Here is a 13,616-nt window from a genome sequence, read left to right as displayed (position 1 = left end):
GATGGGTCTTATTGATTTTTGTTTCTGGGCTATAAAAAGTGTCATGCTTTCCAGAAGTTTTCATTTAACCCTGTGTGTCTTTCAGGGTGTCTTTAGCTTTGTGGAAAGCTTTCTTCCAGATAAAGATTTGTGGAACATCAAGAAAGTGAAGACAGAGAGTGGTAGAAACTAGTGCCAGTGGTAGAAACCAGTGCTGTTTCACAGTGAGAAGTAGAGTTAGCCTTGAGTACGTTAAGATACTTAGATATTTTTCCATTTAAGAAGAGGTAAGGATTTAGTGATAATGTCTATCTAAATTGATGGATTCTTTGATAGTGGTAGTATTTGATGAAGATTGCTGAGTATTTTGAACTCTGTAGTTTAGTCTAGGAATTTTTTTTTATTTAGCCAAAAGATGGTGACATGCTCTTTTGTTCCTTGCTTTAAGTCAGTGCAGTTCAACAAGTATGGTGTAGTATGGTGAAAGTGAAAGTGTTAGGTGCTTGTTCATGTCCGACTCTTTGTGACCCAATGGACCGTAGCCCTCCAGGCTCCTCTGTCCATGGGATTTTCTAGACAAGAATATTGGCGTGGGTTGCCATTTCCTTCTCTGGGGGATCCTCCCAACACAGGGATCTAACCCAGGTCTCCTGCATTGCAGGCAAATTTTTTACCATCTGAGCCACCAGGGAAACCAATTGTATGGTAGGCACAATAACGCGTCTCCTCAAAGATACAAGAACACTGGACTGGGTTGCCATTTCCTTCTCCATCTTACTCACTGCTGCTGCTGCTGCTGCTGCTAAGTCGCTTCAGTTGTGTCCGACTCTGTGTGACCCCAGAGACGGCAGCCCCCCAGGCTCCCCGTCCCTGGGATTCTCGAGGCAAGAACACTGGAGTGGGTTGCCATTTCCTTCTCCAGTGCATGAAAGTGAAAAGTGAAAGTGAAGTCGCTGAGTCGTGTCCAACTCCTAGCGACCCCATGGACTGCAGCCTACCAGGCTCCTCCATCCATGGGATTTGCCAGGCAAGAGTTCTGGAGTGGGGTGCCATTAGAACCTGTGAATACAGTACTTTATATGGCAGAAGGAACTTTGCAGATGTAGTTTCTTGTGGACCTTGAGATGAGATTACTCTGATTATCCAGATGGGACCATTCTAAATACTTGAGTTTTTGAACGTGAAAGCGGAAAGCAGAAGAGTGAGCCAGAGAAATGGAATGGTAGAAGAGGAGGCTGGAGAGATTTGAAGCGTGAAAGTACTTAACCTACCATAGATGGCTTTGAAATTAAAGGAAGGGAGGCATGGACATGCAGATGTCCTCGAGTAGCTGGGACCTGTCCCCAAATGACAGCAAGGAAATGGGAACCTCAGTGCTACAACCTGAAGGAATTAAATTCTGCCCACATAATGAATGAACAAGGAGAGGGTATCTCTCTTAGAACTTCCAGAAAGGAATGTAGCTATGGTAACACCTTGATTCTCTCCCATTGAGACTCATTTTGAGTCCCATTGAGACTTCTAACCTTCAGAACTGGAAGATAATAAATGTGTAGTTTTCAGCCTTCTAAGTTTGTGGTAACTTGTTCTGGTAGCAAATAAAAAGCAAATGCATCTATACCATATCAGCTACCTGGATGAAGGATTATTTGTTGTTGTAAGAAAGAGAGTGGCTGATCTGTGAAGTTCTGAACTAGGAAAACCGTATCAAAACAAAATAAAATACACATACAAGCACAGAAGTGCAAAGCTATATAACTTTTTATTTTCAGGAAACGGGTACTTTCTTTATACACAGATATGAAAGATTAACATGTTTTTAAAGTTAACAGCTGTAATGGAATAGGGGTTGTAAAATACCCTGCATACTCTTCTGATATCATGGCTAATGATATATCTTTTTCCCTGTTGCTCTTAAGAAACAAATAATGGCCTCAGGCCACATTAAAGATTTTATAGGTAAATGATTTGGGCGTAAAAGAAAACTAGTATTTATTCTAATCAAACTTATGTATGGCTTCCCTGATAGCTCAGCGGTAAAGAATCTGCCTGCAATGCAGGAGACATGAGTTTGATCCCTGGGTGGTGAAGATACCCTGGAGGAGAAAATGGCACCCACTCCAGTATTGTTGCAGGGAAAGTCCCATGGACAGAGGAGCCTGGTGGGCTACAGTCCATGGGTTGCAAAGAGTTGGAGACAAACTTAGCACATACACACAACACATACAAGCTTAAATAATCAATTCTATACTGATAAATGTTTTAAAACCCTACTATATGCTTGCCTCTAAGACTGTTTTAGAGTTATTGCCCTGAATAATAAATCCATTCTTGGTCTTTGGGATATTTGTAGGATGTTATTCCAGATCGGATTATAGGCACATGATGGAGCATGGTTATGTGACATAGTTACTTCTAACAGAAATAAGAATAATGTTTAGTCAGGATCTCAATACAATGAACAAGGCATTTTGCATAGAATTAATTTCCTAGTAAAGTTAGTAGTTCAATATCTTGTTTGCTTTTAAACTATGATATGAGGAATTGTGCTTGGTCTTCTCCAAAAATGCTGAGCTGTGGTAATTGCTGGACAGAGGGTGGAGGAGGCAGAGAAGGTATTTTTTGTTTTAATAAAGCTTGGTGGTGCTTAAGAATAGCCAACTAATTGATGTAGAGACTTTCTACCTAAAACAAAGGAATGAAAGTGATATTCCAGAGTGGGTTCAGTTCAATTCAGTCGTTCAGTCGTGTCCGACTCTTTGTGACCCCATGAATCGCAGCACGCCCGGCCTCCCTGTCCATCACCAACACCCGGAGTTCACTCAAACTCACGTCCATCAAGTCAGTGATGCCATCCAGCCATCTCATCCTCTGTCGTCCTCTTTTCCTCCTGCCCCCAATCCCTCCCAGCATCAGAGTCTTTTCCAATGAGTCAGCTCTTCTAGCGCTGAAAATAAAAACTGAAAAGGAGTAGCCGGGAAGACTTCTGAGGATAAATTACTTAAGAACAAATCTTGTTGAATGGGCACTTGGAGGCTAGTTCTTTTAATGTAATAACTGGAACAACATAGTATTCACAAACTTTTCTTTCATCATAGTAATATTCTCTTTACTGACACTTTAAAGACTTCAAAACATCCTAAAATTATACCATAAAATAACATAATTGTTCCTGCTATGTATATAGTTTATGATTAAGAGACAAGAGAACATAGGCTTTGAAGCCATCTAGAGCTTGATTTAAATCCCATTTCCATCCCTGTTGCTAACTATGTTAGTTTTGACAAAGTAAATTCTCTCTCAGATTTCAAAGGACTGTTGGGTAGATTTAATGAGAAATTTATAGATTGTCTTCGACCTTGCCTAGCATATAGTAGGTCCCTCAGTATTGCTTTCCCTTTGTCCTTCTTTCTTTAGAAATAGAACTAAAGGATGAATTTGTTAATATATATTTTGAAGTCACATTGGTTATTCATCATTATCTGTGGTTGTGTGTTCCACTTTTACGTGTTCAAAAACGCCATCTTTTTCATTCATTTTTAAAAATCACATAATATACAGTTTTTATGCATTTTTTTCTGGTAACAAAATAGTGAAGCATTACTATAAAAAATTTCAAGTTAAAGGTGGGCTCTGTGTCTCTATGTGTTTATGTGCTCAGTTGTGTCTTACTCTTTGCGACCCCATGGACTGTAGTCCACCAGGCTCTTCTGTCCATGGAATTTTCCAGGTAAGAATGCTAGAATGGGTTGTCATTTCCTGTTCTGGGGGATCTTCTCAACATAGGAATCAAACCTGCGTCTTTTGGGTCTCCTGCATTGGCAGGCAGATTCTTCACCACTAGCACCACTGATGTGGTGAATAAACACATCTAAACACATTAAGTCTCATATACTGAAGTGGGAAAAAGTATTTTTTTGAGTAACTAGACTAATTAATACATAGTTTTTTTTTTTTTACAACCATAATACATCACATAATTGAAAACACATTAAAAAATAAAATTTCAGAAAAATGATAAAAGCTGTCATTGACTGCTTGTGGCAAGTACTGTGCTAACCATTATATATATTTTATCTCATTGAGGTTTCACAACCTCAGTGAGATAAAGTAGATGCTATCATTTTGCAGATGGGCAAACAGAGCCTCAATGAGATTAAGCAGCATTCCTAGGTTCACACAGCTAGTAAGAAGAGGATTTCGACTTGCACTTATTTATTTCTTCTACTTGTTCTCTGGTGGAGGTGCTAATGAGAACCACAGTGCTATAAGACAAAATAATTTTGTCAGGTTGGGATTTTTGTAAATTTTGGGTACAGGCTTAGTTCAGTTGCTCAGTTGTGTCCGACTCTTTGTGACCCCTTGGACTCCAGCATGCCAGGCCTCCCTGTTTATCACCAACTCCCGGGGCTTGCTCAGACTCATGTCCATCAAGTCGGTGATGCCATCCAACCATCTCATCCTCTGTGGTCCCCTTCTCCTCCTGCCTTCAATCTTTCCCAGCATTGGGGTCTTTTCCAGTGAGTCAATTCTTGGCATCAGATAGCCAAAGTATTGGAACTTCAGCATCTGTCCTTCCGGTGAATATTTACGACTGATTTCCTTTAGGATTGGCTGGTTTGATTTCCTAGCACTCCAAGGGACTCTTGAGTCTTCTCCATCACCACAGTTCAAAAGCATCAATTCTTGGGCGCTCAGCTTTCTTTATAGTCCAACTCTCACATCCATACCTGAGTACTGGAAAAAACATAGGGTAGCAGCTATAACAATACTATTTGTGAGTAGAAGTTGAAGGACTTTTACAGCTTAAAAACAATTTAAAAAATTTTAATGGAATGGTTCCTCTTCTCCATTGATGCTGCCTACATTTTTCTTTTGAGATATGAGATTGGTCTGGGATTTAAATGTGTTCATTCTGAGTATTCTAAGAAAACAAAAATACATCTTAGGGGTTTGTCTTTTGCTTCTGGTTATTCTAGAAAACATTTAAGAGCATAAAAGAGGCATCATTTAAAGAGATCTCAGTTTTATTTTTAAAACTTTATTTAACTATAAAAAAGATGCACCAAGTACACACTTTAATGAATTTTTTTAGATTTGATAATCTGACCTAATTAAAAGTACAGGGTAATATCATAAAACTTACAAAAGGAACATACCAAAGGCTGGAGCAATTGCAATTAATGTGCAATGTTTATGGATTTGCCCAGAATTTTAAAAATGAAACATGTTTCATATATTTAACATTTTAAATTTGGGAAAATATGTTGTTTTAAATGTAGGAGTATTTTATAAAGTATGCTCGTAAATTAAGGTAACATAAAGCTGAAGAGAAACAAGATCTGAATATTAAAAAAGCAGTCTCAATCTGCATAGTACCTTTGTGAAGATAATGACTATTTTTAATACATCCTAATGACCAATTAATTTGACTTTCACAGTCTCAATTTTACTTGTATAAGTTTCATTTAATAATATTTAAAAAATAATTTTATTATTTTTGTTCTTTTATTTCTGGATATGCTGGGTCTTCATTGCTGCGCAGGCTTTCCCTCTGGTTGTGGAGAGCAGGGCTACTCTGCAGCCGCAGTGCACAGGCTTCTCATTGTGGTGGCTTCTCTTGTTGCAAAGCACCGGTTCTAGGTGTGTGGGCTCAGGAGCTGTGGTTCCCCGGACCGTAGAGCACAGCCTCAGTAGTGTGGGGCACAGGCTTAATTGCTCCACAACATAGTAATATGATTTTATACTTACGTTTGATGACTATTAAGTTCCTAAATTTGACTGAGGAAGGAATTTTGATAAGGCCTGCCATAGGTTATGAATTTTTATTTTTTTCAGAATAATCAGCTCAATTGTAGTGTTATTTAAAAAATTAAGTACTACTGTCATACTACTATCAATGGTTTAATAGAATAATTTTTGAATTTTTAAAATTATAATATTTTATTTGTGAAAACAAGAAAGTTAAGGTATATATTAATTTCTGAAAAACTAGAAAGTGTAGGTACATATCACCTAGGAATTCATTTTGGGAAATCTCTCAACTATTTCCTTGTACATTACAACATCTATTATTTATATTCTTTTATATTAATATTACATTACTTCCATGTTAATAAACATAAATATATCATTTTAATGCTAAGTAATATTCAGATGAAAACTTTCTAAAAATTTCTGTAAATAGTCTATTCTTGTTAACTGCTTTGGTCATTTTAATATTATTTACTGGTATAACTATCCTTTGATGACCATGCTTGGAGATATATTTTTGCATAATTATTTCATTGTTAGGATAAATTTAAGAAGTTGAATTCCTGGTCAGAGGTTATGTTTAAGGTTTTTGCTTAATGTTTCAAAAGGAAACTTCTTTCTTGAACTAATGTGAGAAAATATACCTGTAACTTTGTCATCATTAATAGGCATTAGCTTTTAAAAATTATTTGCCAGTCACACATGTGAAAAACAGTATATTAACTTATTTTTTAACTTATTCTAATTTGCATTTTGTTTTTGCTGTGTTTGTCATTTGCTTTTCATTGATGAATTAGTTGTTACTGGCCTGTTTTCCTGTTGCTGTATTGGTTTGTAGACATGTATTCTTTACGAAATATAGGTAAAATTGCTCTGCATTATAGATGTCCCAGTTTATCCTACTCTTTCCTTTTTTTTAAGTATAATTTTTACAACTTTATGGTTACACCTGTTACTGTCTATCAGCCAGTCTTATTCCTCAGTCAGTTATTTCAAGGCTGTTTCCTTTCTGCTGCTTATCCAGGGACATGTGCTCCATTGTTCTTCGTTTGCACTCTTTAAAAAAATTATTAATCATTTTGGCTGCACTGAGTCTTTGTTGCTTTGCATAGGCTTTTTCTAGTTGCGAGCAGTGGGGGCCACTTCTCGTTGCCATGTGTGGGCTTCTCGTTGCAGTGGTTTCTCTCGTTGTAGAGCATGGGCTCTAGGCACGCAGGCTTCAGAAGTTGCAGCTTGTGGACTCTAGGGTATGCAGGCTTCAGTGGTTGCGGCACACAGGCTCAGTAGTTGCGGCTCGTGGGCCCTAGAGTGCTTGGGCTTCAATAGTTGCAACACCCGGGGTTTGGTAGTTTCAGCTCACTGGCTCTGCAGGGTGAGCTAGTAGTTGTGGTGCACTGGTTTAGTTGCTCTGAGGCATGTGGGATCTTCCTAGACCAGGGATTGAACCCATGTCCCCTGTATTGGCAGGTGGATTCTTATCCACTGTATCACCAGGGAAGTCCCGTTTACACCCTGTTTGTAGTTATATTTGGCCTTGTGATATTGATGCTGGCATTTCAGTCTTGTTGCCACTACTTTTGTAAGTGCCTACAGCCCAAACCTTTTATGAAATCTTTGGGCAAGTGAGGGCTAAGTGCTATTATAATGAGCCTTATAAAAGTGCTTTTATGATTTTAAAAAAATGCTTACAAGATAGGTGACTTATTTATCATGGCAACTAGGATTTTATGGCTATTGCTGCTTGACAGTTTTGAGTGGGCATTTTATGACCTGTCTACTAGATCCTGTAACATATGTTATTCATTAAGATTTTAAAAACATTTATGTAGTTTGAGAAGTTGGTTGTGTTGTGGAACCAGTAAGTCTATTTGTTAATATAAACGATAGTGATAGAAGAAAAGAAGTAAAAGCTTCTCATCTTCTTGGATTTAACAATAGTAATAAAATATTTAATGGTGTCCTTTATCGTGTGTTCAAAGTGCAGTTTTATTTTTGTTTGTTTTTTAGTTCGTTGTAATTATTCATATTGTATATTTGAATCATTGATAGGTAAGATGTTTTAATGAGGACTAGAAATTTTGGGTAAAATAGATTTATCTTAAACTTAGTTGATGAAAATTCAGTTTATTAACTTTTCATTTTGGAATTTTCTAGCAGCCATCTCTGCTAAGTGTCATTCTCCTGATGTTAGTCTTTGCCTTAGCTCAGGTGGCTCTTTTGGTTTGTGGTTTTGCAATTAACCATTTTTCTGCCACCGAGTTTTTCTAGAACTTCGTTGAGAGAGAATATTTATGAAAGATTTTTCTGAAGGTTAATCAATTTTTCCATTTCTGTTAATCAGTGAATCTTTGAAAGCGGGGAAGTGAGGATGAAAGGAATAAGTACATCATAATTACTGGGGTGCCTTTTTGTTTTGTTTTTAAGAATATCTGTTTTCTTATCAGTTGGAAGTGCCATCTTTTTCTTCCAAATGGTCTGCTTGGCTCCATTGTTGTTATTGTTCAATAACTAAGTCATGTCTGACTCTTTGCGACCCCATGAACTGCAGCATTCCGGGCTTCCTTGTCTATCACCAACTTCCAGTGCTTGCTCAAACTAATCAATGTCCATCGAGTTGGTGATGCCTTACAACCTCTCATCCTCTGTCATCCCCTTCTCCTCCTGCTGTCAATCTTGCCCAGCATCAGGGTCTTTTCCAGTGAGTCAGTTCTTTGCACCAGGTGGCCAAAGTATTGGACTTTCAGCTTGAGCATCAGTCTTTCCAATGAATATTCAGGACTGATTCCCTTAAGGATGGACTGGTTTGAGCTCCTTGCAGTCCAAGGGACTCTCAGGAGTCTTCTTCAACACTGCAGTTCAAAAACATCAATTCTTCAGCTCTCAGCTTTCTTTAAGGTCCAACTCACATCCATACATGATTACTGGAAAAACCATAGCTGACTGGACGGACCTTTGTTGGCAGAGTAATGTTTCTGGTGATTGCAGCCATGAAATTAAAAGACACTCCTTGGAAGGAAAGTTATGACCAACCTAGATGGCATATTCAAAAGCAGAGACATTACTTTGCCAACAAAGGTTCGTCTAGTCAAGGCTATGGTTTTTCCTGTGGTCATGTATGGATGTGAGAGTTGGACTGTGAGGAAGGCTGAGTGCCGAAGAACTGATGCTTTTGAGCTGTGGTGTTGGAGAAGACTCTTGAGAGTTCCTTGGACTGCAAGGAGATCCAACCAGTCCATTCTGAAGGAGATCAGCCCTGGGATTTCTTTGGAAGGAATGATGCTAAAGCTGAAACTCCAGTACTTTGGCCACCTCATGCGAAGAGCTGACTTATTGGCAAAGACTGATGCTGGGAGGGATTGGGGGCAGGAGGAGAAGGGGATGACAGAGGATGAGATGGCTGGATGGCATCACCGACTCGATGGATGTGAGTCTGGGTGAACTCCGGGAGTTGGTGATGGACAGGGAGGCCTGGTGTACTGTGATTCATGGGGTTGCAAAGAGTCGGACACGAGTGAGCGACTGAACTGAACTGAACTGAACTAGGTTGGTCATAGCTTTTTGTTCAAGGAGCAAGTGTCAATTTCATGGCTGCATTTTGGAGCTCAAGAAAATAAAGTCTCTCACCGTTTCCATTGTTTCCCCTTTTATTTGCCATGATGTGATGGGACTGAATGCCATGACTGAATGCCATGATCTTAGTTTTTAGAATGTGAAGTTTTAAGCCAGTCTTTTCACACTTCTCTTTCACTTTCATCTAGAGGTTCTTTAGTTCCTCTTTGCTTTCTGCCACAAGGGTGGTGTCATCTGCATATCTGAGGTTATTGATATTTCTCCCAGCAATCTTGATTCCAGCTTGTGTTTCATCCAGCCTGGCATTTCTCATGATGTACTCTGCATATAAATTAAATAAGCAAGGTGACAATATACAGCCTTGATGTACTCCTTTCCTAATTTGGAACCAGTCCATTGTTCCATGTCTGGTTCTAACTGTTGCTTCTTGACCTGCATACGGATTTCTCAGGAGACAGATCAGGTGTCTGGTATTCCCATCTCTTTCAGAATTTTCCAGTTTATTTTGATCCATATAATCAAAGGCTTTGGTGTAGTCAGTAAATAAGTAGTAGATGTTTTTTTGGAACTGTCTTGCTTTTTCTATGATCTAATGGATATTGGCAATTTGATTTCTGGTTCTTCTGCCTTTTCTAAATCCAGCTTGAACATCTGGGAGTTCTTAGTTCGTGTACTGTTGAAACCTATCTTGGTGAATTTTGAGTGTTACTTTGCTAGCATGTGAAATGAGTGCAATTGTGTGGTAGTTTGAACTGTCTTTGGGATTGAAATGAAAACTGACCTTTTCCAGTCCTGTGGCCACTGCTGAGTTTTTCAAGTTTGCTGGCATATTGAGTGTAGTACTTTCACAGTATCATCTTTTAGTATTTAAAATAGCTCAGCTGGAATTCCATCACCTCCATTAGCTTTGTTCATAGTGATGCTACCTAAGGTCCACTTGACTTCACACTCCAGGATGTCTGGCTCTAGGTGAGTGATCACACCATCGTGGTTATCTGGGTCGTGAAGCTCTATTTTGTGTAGTACTTCTGTGTATTCTTGCAACCTCTTAATATCTTCTGCTTCTGTTAGGTCCATACTGTTTCTGCCCTTTATTTTGTCCATCTTTGCATGAAATGTTCCCTTGGTATCTCTAATTTTCTTGAGAACATCTCTAGTCTTTCCCATTCTTTTGTTTTCTTCTATTTCTTTGCATTAATCATTTAGGCTTTCTTATCTCTCCTGCTATTCTTTGGAACTCTGCATTCAGATGGGTGTATCTTTCCTTATCTCCTTTGCCTTTAGCTTCTTTTCTTTTCTCAGCTGTTTGTAAGATCTCCTCAGACAACCATTCTTGCCTTTTTGCATTTCTTTTTCTTGGGATGGTTTTGATCACTGCCTCTTATACAGTGTCACGAACCTTCCTTCATCATTCTACAGGCACACTATCAGATCTGATCCCTTGAATGTATTTGTCACTTCCACTGTATAATCGTATGGGATTTGATTTAAGTGATTGACCCCTTTTCTCTCTTATCCAACCTAGTGGAAAATAAAGGGAACAACCTTTTTTACCCACTCTTGTAAGAATGTAAGACTTAATGATTAGTGTTTTGCATTTTTATTTTATACCAGGATTAATTTTAATTTAACTTTTTTCATTCTGTTTGCTCTGATTTTTATTTTCTCATTTAATTTAATTGTATCTAAAGTTGGATGCTTTAAAATTTGTCTTGTATTTCCCTTAGGATGACATAGGATATAAATAATATTTACCAATTTTCCTTTCTTACTTCCTAACTTTAAGCATAGTTTTAGTTTTGGGTCACTTGCTTTTGTGAGAATCTTTCTGAGTTTTGTAGAGATTTGTTCCAGAGAAACACATGCACACATATGCCTGTTAAATTTTACACACAATTTCAAAGGACTTAAGAGACTCCAGGAAATCCTGCACCAAAGTCATTGTTTATCTGAAATGTATTTTTGGGGAGATGTTTTTCTGTATGGTGGCTATATTCAATCACCTGAACTTCCTTTGTATATTTAAATTGTATTCATTAGCAGCCCATTTTCAGTAATACCAGCATGCTCTGGAGTTCTCTGATTCAGTGAAAGTGCTAAAAAGCAAAAGAATTATAGCAGTAGATAATATCAGTGTTTTTGGAAAGAATTCTTAGTGTAAGGTTAATAAGAAATGTTCCCAGAGTAGTGTTTTTGTTCTACTCTTTGAAGTATTTAAATAACACTGATTACCAGTGTTACTTAAACTGTTATAGAACCAAATAGGAAATTAAAGTTGTCATAAACTACCAAAGAGTAGCTGATATTTCCTTAATTGTGTTGATGGCACAAAGGAAATTTCAATAATATAGGAAAAATATTTGACTGAAACTGTCTACCTAATTTGAGTGACATCTGTTCAAAAGATACACAAAATGAATTTTTTAGTATTTTCCTTGTGAACTTATTTTAGAAGTAATAAATTTTGTATTGAAATGAATAAAAACATGCAAGTATAGTGCTTACTTTCTGGTCAGAATAAGGTAACATTATGACAGACAGTAGTTGTACGATTTGTAATTAACTGAGTATAATGGCTGAATGAAGTAACACTTTATAGTATTGTCTTTGTGTTTGGTATTATTTTATCTTAGTGTATGATTTTTAAAGGAAAATCCTCTGGAGTAGGACATGGCAACCCACTCCAGTATTCTTGCTTGAAAAATCCCACAGGCAGAGGAGCCTGGTGGGCTACAGTCCAACGGGTTACAAAGAGTTGGATGTGACTAAGCACGTATACACACGTTGCCTAGAAAACTTCTTTTTAGAAAATAAATTTTTTTTCCGTTGATCATGCAGTGTGGTTGGTAGGATCTTAGTTCCTACCCTAGGGAGTGAACCTGGACCCACAGCAGTATGAGCACAAAGTCCTACCACTGATCCGCTAGGGAATTCCCAAATTTTAGTCCTTAAGGAAATAAATGTCCTGGTGAACTGTAGTACTGTTGCAGGAAAAGGGACCCCTTCCAAGAAACTGGGCTCTTGTCTAACACTCGGAAATGAATTGTCCGAGGAGACACATGTGCCAACAAAGCAAGAGATTTTATTGGGAAAGGGCACCCGGGTGGAGAGCAGTAGGGTAAGGGAACCCAGGAGAACTGCTCTGTCAAGTGACTCACAGTCTAGGGTTATGGTGATGGGATTAGTTTCCGGGTTGTCTTTAGCCAGTCATTCTGACTCAGAGTCCTTCCTGGTGGTGCAGGCCTTGTTCAGCCAAGATGGATGCCAGAGAGAAGGATTCTGGGAGGTGGTCAGACATGTGATGTCTCCTTTTGACCTTTCCCGAACTCTTTCTGTTGGTGATGGCTTATTAGCTACGTGTTCCTTACCAGGGCCTCCTGTCCTAAAACAACTCATGTGAATGGTTACTGTGGTGCCTGGCCAGGGTGGACAGTTTCAGTCAGTGTGCTTCCCCTAACTGTATATAGGTACAACTAAGAATTTTATAAGGTAAAATGAAGTGTGCTTAATTTTTTTTTCCTTAAGCAGGCACTGTGGCCTGAAATGAGTTCAGAATTGCTTCTATATCTTTTGGTTTAATAGTTATTTGAATGTCTGTCGCTGTGATAGTCTATCTTCTAGTATATAAAGTAATGGTTCTTAATCTTTAACACACAAATCATCTAAGAGAACTTATTAAAACTTGTTATTTGGATGCAGCCATAGAGGTTCTGCTTCATTAAGTAAAAGTAGGGCCCAGAAATTGGAGTATTCAGATAAACACCATGGAGATTCTGATAAAGGGGGCTATATTTTGAGAAACTCTCCTAAACAAGATGGACAGGGAAGCCTGATGTGCTGCAGTCCATGGGGTTGCAAAGAGTTGGACACGACGGTGCGACTGAACGGTGCGACTGAACTGAACTGAAACTGAAACAAGATTAATAAGTTTAAAAGTTGTTCCTTTCAGTTTCTCAAATATTTACTCATCCATTGGTATTTATCAGTCACTTTTTCTAGGGAAGCATTATGAAAGGTTACATTAGTATTACAGACTATTATTGTATTATTTGGGTTAAAGACAGTTTATAAAGTTAGGTAGCTACAGTTTGCTAGCATTTTGTTGTTTGTAAGAAGTGATACTTTGAAGAAATTTAATAGCAAAAGAAAGACTAAAGGTTTTTAAGAATTGGAAAGAAAATTCTTAAAGTGTAGACATATAATTTGATTTTTTTACATTTCAGCCTGCCCTGAGTGAGGTATTAACAATATTAGAGTGAAATACATATCTTTGTTTCTTCTCCACCCAATCAGTATTCCATGATAGTATGACA

The 13,616-nt window shown here is 38.0% G+C and overlaps 1 protein-coding gene across 3 annotated transcripts in view; it reads left to right on the top strand.

Moving 5' to 3' along the window:
* COG5 (component of oligomeric golgi complex 5) overlaps positions 1–13,616 on the top strand; it is a 285,624-nt gene that overhangs the window by 42,224 nt on the left and 229,784 nt on the right. The window lies entirely within an intron of this gene.

This window comes from Bos javanicus, chromosome 4, assembly GCF_032452875.1.
Source record: "Bos javanicus breed banteng chromosome 4, ARS-OSU_banteng_1.0, whole genome shotgun sequence".
Lineage (NCBI taxonomy): Eukaryota > Metazoa > Chordata > Mammalia > Artiodactyla > Bovidae > Bos > Bos javanicus.
This window is presented reverse-complemented; position numbering and strand designations above follow the sequence as displayed.